The sequence below is a fragment of the Micropterus salmoides genome, unplaced genomic scaffold, assembly GCF_014851395.1.
Source record: "Micropterus salmoides isolate LMB-PRFRI ecotype aquatic unplaced genomic scaffold, ASM1485139v1 Ms_hic_scaffold_1772, whole genome shotgun sequence".
Taxonomy (NCBI): domain Eukaryota; kingdom Metazoa; phylum Chordata; class Actinopteri; order Centrarchiformes; family Centrarchidae; genus Micropterus; species Micropterus salmoides.
The window spans coordinates 1-8470 of record NW_024040898.1 but is presented as its reverse complement, the minus strand read 5'-3'; the positions used below and the strand labels follow the sequence as shown (position 1 = coordinate 8470).

The following is an 8470-nucleotide window of genomic DNA, read 5'->3' as shown; positions in this document are numbered from 1 at the left end:
AGAAGTTGCTTGTCATAAAAATGTAAAGAATTGTGCTCTTTCGAGTTAACAGAAGCACATTTTAACAATCAAGTTATCTTCTAAATATAGTTAGAGACTACATGAGATTTTTGGAAAACTCAATGTTGATTCCACTCAGAAAGTGGAAACTAGTTAGCCAAGCTAGCTAACGTTCCCAGTGCACTATGCATTTTGTGCATGCTGGGTGCCATGCTAGATTTCAGAATACTTACATACTGTGGAGGGGAGGGGGGGGGCAGGGGCAGGATATCAAAAAAACTAATAAAGATCCTTTTTAGGGCCAATCTAAATACCTAATGTAACTCCGGAGAGGATGGAATGAAATTTGTGGGAGGGGTGGTTAAGAAATGTAGGGGCAAAAAGAGAGTTGATTTAAGGGAAAGAGTTGTGTTAAAAACTGATGGTTGCCAGTCACTATCTGCACCTGAAACTAACCACTTAGTCACTGGCACCACCAATGAAGCAAACGTTGTTTGAGTCTGACAGACAGCATCGCTGGTGAAGGTGAATGGATCAGAGTAGTTCCTCAGAACTGAGCGCTAAAACTTACATTGTGAGCAAAGATTGAATGTGCACAATATAATCCCTGTCCTTCTCACCTGAGCAGCATGTACCTCCTCTAAGCCATGCAGGTCTGGCCAGGCCCATGGACACAGACCTTAGGAAGTCCTCACACACTGTGTGATCTGCCCTAGGTCCAGGTTGTGGGGTCGACGTCCGGTTGCTCTCCACAGACGCCACAGCCGGTAAGTGTCTCGAAATGTCTCAATCGAGATGCCAGGATGCCGCGTGGATCTCGAATGAGCTGGACCACCTGATCATAAGGAATGACGACAGATTTTTACAAATTTGTGAACAATAATAGTCTTTTAGTGTTGTTTTAATAATTTTGTTCAGTCTATTTGGTATTCTGTTTCATAATGGCAGCGGTGCCAGCATTCATATACATTCATACAACACTACCTTCCTCCTCATGCTGCCTCCATCTAACTCAAATTGGTGTGAAAACAACACAGAAGACATTACATTTATCTGACGCATTTATCCAAAGCGACTTACAATTGCTATACATGTCAGAGGTCGCACGCCTCTGGAGCACCGAGGGGTTAAGTGTCTTGCTCAGTGACACATTGGTTGGATGGGTCACAGTGGGGAGTGAACCTGGGTCTCTACACCAAAGGCATGTGCTTATCCACTGCGCCATCACCACCCCGAAGACAGCACCCTAAATCCAATAATGGGATTCATGCAGAGCTGACACGAGTAGCTTCCTGTTAGAGAAACAGATACTTCTAGCCACACTTTTAAGAAATAACGTATTATATAGGGTCTAATATTTGCCTCTGCCAGTTCCACAGGTCCAGTCCAGCAGATGTCGACAGAGCGACAAAAAAGTAGGAAGATGATAAGCTCAACTGTCGGTTGTTGTCACATTATATATATGCACTACTGCATATTTGGATTGCTGTAACTATCACAGAAAAGCTGAATATGACAACAAAGTCAAGACAATAGTTTTATTATGTTTATGAAATACAGGAATAAATGTTCATTCAGCATTTATGTTAAATTTAAATTTTTCAATTTAAATACACTACACACACTTTGGCACCACATTGTACGCAGTCATGCCAATAAAGCCACTGAATTGAAACTGAAACAGAGATGACGTAACTCTCTCTCTATATGGCTCAGGAGCAACCCTAGCGACAGAGTATGCTACAGCAACTAGGAGTATGCCCTAGCAAGCGTCCAAGAAAACATTCTGATGCTGCAGATATAAAAGGAACGCAGCATTCAGAAGAAGGAGCACAGTCAAAAAAAGAAAGCACTTGACAGCAAGGACAAAGTACTGGCTTAGCTTTTCCTCAGGGAGCACTGAGAGAAGAGGAGGGACTGAGGGCAGCTACAGGCTATGTCTGTATTTCAGAACAAGAGCCTGGGGCGAGCTCACCTGTAGTTTGTTTAGTTACCCTCACTGCCAGATGGGGAGACAAAAGTTCAACACTGCAGGTTTCAGTTTAATTTACTGCTGTGAATGAGACAAAATCTGAAGTATGAAAACATCTTGGTTGAAAGGGTGTGTATGAATGTGAGCACTTTAAATATGCTCATAACAAGAACGCCACGTAGTCTTGACATCTCCATTTCCCACATGCTTTGTTTCAGTTTTTAATGGGGACAAACACATATTTGTGGCAGCTTCACATTGTGTTTATCAAGTAAAACACGCGTTATTAGTCTTACTGCCTCTGAAGTCGTGCCTTCAGGTTCAACCCTGTGTTTTCGGAGTTTTTGAGCCGTTACATCTCAGTGTTTTGCCATCGAGTCAAGTCGAGTCTCAAACAGTTGAAGTAGCAAGTCTACAGCTCTGATCTGAATGAACAAACTGTAACACTAAATATATGCTGTGTGCAAAATTATTAGGCAAGTTGTATTTTTGAGGATTAATTTTATTATTGAACAAATACCGTGCTCTCAGTCAATCCAAAATGTTAATAAACCCTCAATCCTGAATATTTAAGAAGGCAAAAGTGAGGTTTTGGCTTTCTTAGGAGAATATATGTGTGCACAATTATTAGGCAACTCTTAGTGTGCAGAAGTATTACGCAGAAAAATGAAATTTTTTTTTAAATAAACGACAGTTTATTTTAATCTGTTAAAGTGAGAATTAGAGAAAAAACTCAGTTTACAAATAAACATTTCTGACATTTAAAACAACAGATAAGTGACCAATATAGCCACCCTTCTTTTCAATAACAGTTATAAGCCTTCCATTCATGGAGTCTGTCAGTTTCTTGATCTGTTGATGATCAACTTTTTGTGCAGCAGCCACCACAGCCTCCCATACACTGTTCAGAGAGGTGTACTGTTTTCCTTCACCGTAAATCTCCCGTTTAAGAAGGGCCCACAAGTTCTCAATAGGGTTTAAATCAGGTGACGAAGGGGGCCATGTCATAATTCTTTCATCTTTAAGGCCTTTACTGGCTAGCCACGCAGTGGAGTACTTCGATGCATGCGATGGAGCATTGTCCTGCATAAAAATCATGGACTTCTTGAAAGACGTAGACTTTTCTGTACCACTGCTTGAAGAATGTATCTTCTAAAAACTGGCAGTAGGTTTGGGAGTTCATTTTGAATCCATCTTCAACCCGAAAAGGTCCAACTAGCTCATCTTTAATAATACCAGCTCATACCATTACCCCACCTCCACCTTGCTGTCGTCTGAGTCAAAGTGGAGCTCTGTGACTACTGAACGATCCAGCCACGGGCCCATCCATCTGGTCCGTCTAGAGTCACTCTCATCTCATCAGTCCATAAAACCTTTGAAAAACCTGTCTTCAGATATTTCCTGGCCCAGTCTTGACGTTTCAACTTATGTTTCTTGTTCAGTGGTGGTCGGATTTCAGCCTTCCTGACCTTGGCCATGTCTCTGAGCACTGAACACCTTGTACTTCTGGCGCTCCAGGTAGGTTGCAGTTCTGGAATATGACAGCACTGGAGGATAATGGGTTCCTGGTCGCTACACGTTTGATTCTTCTCAAATCTTTGGAAGTTAATTTGCGTTTTTTTTTCTCAACACGTTTCTTGCGACTCTGTTGAGGTTTTGCTACAAAACGTTTGATGGTTCTGTGATCACGCCCCAATATCTTAGCAATTTCTAGAGTACTGTACTCTGAAAGACTTTTTACAATTGTTGACTTTTATGAGTCAGTTAAATGAGGAAAAGAAGCTGCCTAATAATTATGCACACCTGATATAGGGTGTTTTTTCTCCTTAGGCCACACCCTCCCTCATTATACAAAAACACATCACCTGAAATGCTTAAATCCAATAAGCATTCAAGTTTATACAGCTTGGAGTTGGAAAAAATGCATAAAAATGATGATATGGTCAAAGTAATTCTGCACACAGTGTATAATAACAGTTGTAATCATTTATCTACCTTCAGGTTGAGTCTTGGGTCCTCAATCAGCGCTCTGAGGTCACTGATTTGGGGAATCCGGACCGTCTTGATGGCTGCATGGCGCTTTGCTCTACAGGCATCAGCGGCCAGCGACACATTGAGCGGCCCACACCTCCTCACACACTCCCCCTCATCAGCCAGCACCATGCTCTGCTCCTCTGGGCCTAGAGGAGCCTCACATACAGGAGGGGAGCACAGAGACCTGCCTAAAGACAGCACACACACAACATAAGAAACTGTAACACAAGGACAATGCAATGCAAAAGCAGTTACATAAATGAAACATTGCTGTAGTTTCAATATCATTATGTGATAAAGTGCTGACACATGTCTCTTACTAGCTCCTCTTCGGAACAGCTTGTCAGTGGAGTGGTTGGGAGGACGGGGTCGTATGTAACTCTCCAGACTGTTGAGGTGACAGTGGTACAGAGACCTCAGCAGGTCTCTGGCTGCTCCCAGCATCACCCTCCTCTCAGCCAGGCTCCGACTCTGCGCCCACCGAGGAAGCAGCGCCAACTGGACATGGTACAGAGGCTCAAACAGGTAGAAGACCTTGGACATGAAAACATATCAACATATGAGTTACAGTGCACTTCTAAATCAATACTATTTGAATAAAATAGCCATCATATTTCAGTGGCTGTTATCATGTATCAAACTAATGTGCCAAACATCTTCAGAAAGCTCAACTCCTAAATCCTTCTCCCAAGCCTCTTTTGTCCTTTCCCATGTGGTCCTTTTCAAAGGGGTCCAATTACATAAAAGAATCTAACTCACTCCTAGGTGACAGGCGAGGAAAAGCAGGAAACATTTGTTTGGCAATATTGCGGATTTGGAGATACGTGAATAATGTGATCCAGGTCCAGGACTATGATCTATGGCTAGCAATTCAATGGTCGAGAATATGATCCGAAAATATGTCACCAAGAAACTGCAACCCATTTATATGCCATAACTGGAAAGACCTGTCCAAAGGCGAAAATGTAATTATTAGTTATAAGGAAGAGCCACTTGCTTGCTTTAGTCCAAAAAAATATCTTCTAAACTGCGTCCATATTCTTACTGAGGCCATAATCTCTGGCTTTAAAACATGTTCATGTTTGCTAAGTGTCAGAGGGGAAGTTATCATAGATATTAGGTTGGACTGTTGTTCCATATGCACCCATATTAAGAACTCCAGTACAATTTTTTCTATACTGCACTCCAACCTCTCACAGACCTTTGTATATTTATAATTCAGCCTGTTAAAACAAAAGATGCCCAGTTCACCCAGAGGCCTGAGGCATGAAATGCCTTCCCAAAAGGTTTTCCTTTTTCATCCTCACTGTGCCATACTAATCAGCAGCACAAAAATTCAGTCAGTGAGAGTCATGTAGAGTGGTTAGTGTCCTTTGTTGCCACAAAATAAATCAATAAATCAATATATCCCTGTGTTTTTCCGATGGCCTAGTGGTCCAAGACAGAGACCGTGACTGCAAAGATCACCACTTTAAATCCAGCTCGGGAACCTTGTTGTGTGCATCCTCCTGTTTCTTCCCACTGTCTGTTGGGAGCGCTCCTCAAACACGTTCAAATTTGTTCTTTAAATTGTTTAATGAATATACGTTAAAACAATGTGTTTGGACCCTACCACACCGCTTGTGGCTATATTTGTTTAGCACATTATCGTCTAAAACTGAATTTGAACTCATGGCTGGGATTTAGTGTGGCCAAGGATTTCAACAACGTCAACCGGAGGAACGTCCTGCCGAGATATCACCAATACATCAGCTGTCCTAAACGTGGTGAAAACACACTGGACCATGTGTGCGGCTCTTTTTGGGACAGATATAAGGCCCTCCCCTGCCCTTCTTTTGGCAAATCAGATCACATCTTAGTTCTGCTTCTGCCTTCCTAAAGGACAGACTGGTGACTCGGACCAATCAGTAGTATTGGACATAATAAATAGGCCTTTGTAGATCATGTCCAGTGAATTGCATTTGCTACTGCAGACTCCAAGTTTTATACACATTTCAGAGATGATCAAAAGAAACAGGATATGTTAGTGTGGCGTGTGAAAGCAATGGTTCTTAATACAATCTCAAATGTTTAATTAACACTGAAGTCATTAGCAAATAATTGCAAAGAGCATGTTCAAGTTCAGTGTTTTTGAAATAGCAAACAGTGCATCTGATGTTTTTTCAATAGTATGATTGATATGAAACAGGTCATAGCCATCTCACATTCTAACCTCTGGATGCTGATTGAACAGCTGACCCACAAATGAGGATCCGCTCCGCGTGGTGGCCAGAATCAGGATGTGGGTTCTTTTGTTGCCATTATAGGAAGGGAGGGAGAAGGAGGGGGAGGAGGGCATGTGGGAGAGGATCTCATCACAGCATTGGTCCAAGCCCTCGAGCGTCTCCCGGCTCACTCGAGTCAGATCTTTGAGGGTGCAGTTGATAGAGTGGCTCGCGGGAGCCAGGCCCACAGAGCACAGCAGGCGTAAAGGCTTTGCGGAGAAGGTGCGGATGGCCGTGTACTGGATGGCTATTGAAGCTAATGCTAGCAGCACCATGAACTTCCAAGAACACTGCATGGTGGCTGGACAGACCCAGCAGGTAGCAACAGCACTGTCTGCAAGACAAGGAAAGAGGAAAGACATGAAGAGGACAGGAGACAGGGAGATATTTAGACTGTTGCCTTTTGTTTTCTTCACGGTTCTGGTTTACTCTTACTGCTTTAACAACCATGTTTCCAGCAGCACAAGGCAGCTGATAAACAAACTGTACACTACCTGCCCAGCACCAAACAGCACACAAAGGTAGAGACTAGCCTGGTGAACAAAGTGGAGCGTTTAGCAGCTTCAGAGACAATGCAGGGAAAGTAACAGACAGATTGTGACAGAGTGGTGATGTAACTAGTAGCAGGGTTTTGCAATATAAAAATTTAAAAAACCAAACCAAAAACCTTTCTGTGTTAGGACTGTCTCTCTGCTCCAGGGTGCGTCCCACTGAGGCGCCTGTGAGCTGCACTTTATCAGAGGTGGTGAAGTTAACATTTATGGTGAGAAGTGTTCTCTGTTAGTTTCGTTAGTCTCATCCAGTACAGTCCCAAACTGTTCTGTGTCTGTCAGACGGGGGGGCTACTATTTAAGAAGACCAATAACGCAGAAAAACGCACAATAGAGATGGGAGAGGCAGACTTTTAAAAATATTATGGGTTGTCATTAGTCTCGTAATATTACAACTGTTTTCTCGGCATGTCAGAACACAGATGTGTGGGAGAGATTCTGAATGTGCAGAAAGTTTTGAACATGAGCAGAAAACCTGTTGAAACACAGGAGCTATTAAAGTCCAGGAGTTTATAAATGAATACTATGAATTAATTTGTCATTGAGGTGAAAAGGTGCCACATGCACATTTAAAGAGGTTACTTAGCCAAACGAAATACACAAAAGAGGAGGGCAGACTAAATCATGTAGGGATGATATTACATTACATACAAAAGTTGATCCACAGGAAAATACAAATCTGAAAGCGATACAGAATGCCTGAGAGCCTTCCTACATTATATTCTATTTTTAAATTTTGAATTCTCACCTGAATTTTGTTTCTCTTTGTATAAAGACATTTCCACCATAAATTGATGCAGAAAAGAAGTGAAGAAAATTTCCCAAGAATGTAGGAATTGAAGGGTTTAATGCACAACATTTTCTGGGGGAAGACCCCCAGAGCCCCCACTTAATATGTCTAACCCTCAAATGTCAACACAAAACCTAAGTCTTGCATTTCAACAACTAAAATATTCTAAATTCACTGGAATGCAACAAAACAGTCTCTGAAATGACACATTTTCTGGGGGGAAGATTCTCAAATACCTGGTTAGGTTTGCCCCTGCTAATGTGCTCGGTGACGGCTGGATGTGTGAACAGGCAGCTTTTCAAGTTGAAAAAAATTAAATAAAATCGTGGAAATCAACTTCAAATTTCATTGGGTCTATATGGCATACTAATCTAGACCTGATATGAATAGTGCAATGATATAAATTATGTTACGAATTGGCCTTGTATAAATAACATTTAATTTATTAATCAAATGGGTTAATTAAACTGCTCAAAAAAACATTAAGGAAACACTTAATCATCACACCTTGTCAGTTAAACTTCAGGGATATCAATCTGTCCAATAAGGAAGCCTAAGTTATTGTGATTTAGTGTCACCTGTTTTGGTTCAAATGAAAGTAATAACAGTTGCACTGGAGAGGCAAGACCACCTCTAAACAGGAAATGGTTTTGCAGGTGGTGGCCACAAAACATATGTGCCATTGCGAGGAGGTTGGCTGTGTCTTCCAACACAGTCTCAAAAGCACGGAGGAGATACCAGAAGATGACCAATCCACTAGGAGAGAGCACGTTCACCCTGAGCATGTGACGTGAAAGAGTCTGGAGACGCCGTGGTGAACGTTATGCTGCCTGCAACATCATGCAGCATGAGGTGGGTC

The 8470-nt window shown here is 42.1% G+C and overlaps 1 pseudogene; it reads right to left on the bottom strand.

The window, feature by feature from the left end:
- Positions 1-620: 620 nt before the first annotated feature.
- On the bottom strand, positions 621-6600 carry LOC119908383 (annotated as a pseudogene).
- Between the last annotated feature and the right edge of the window lie 1870 nt (positions 6601-8470).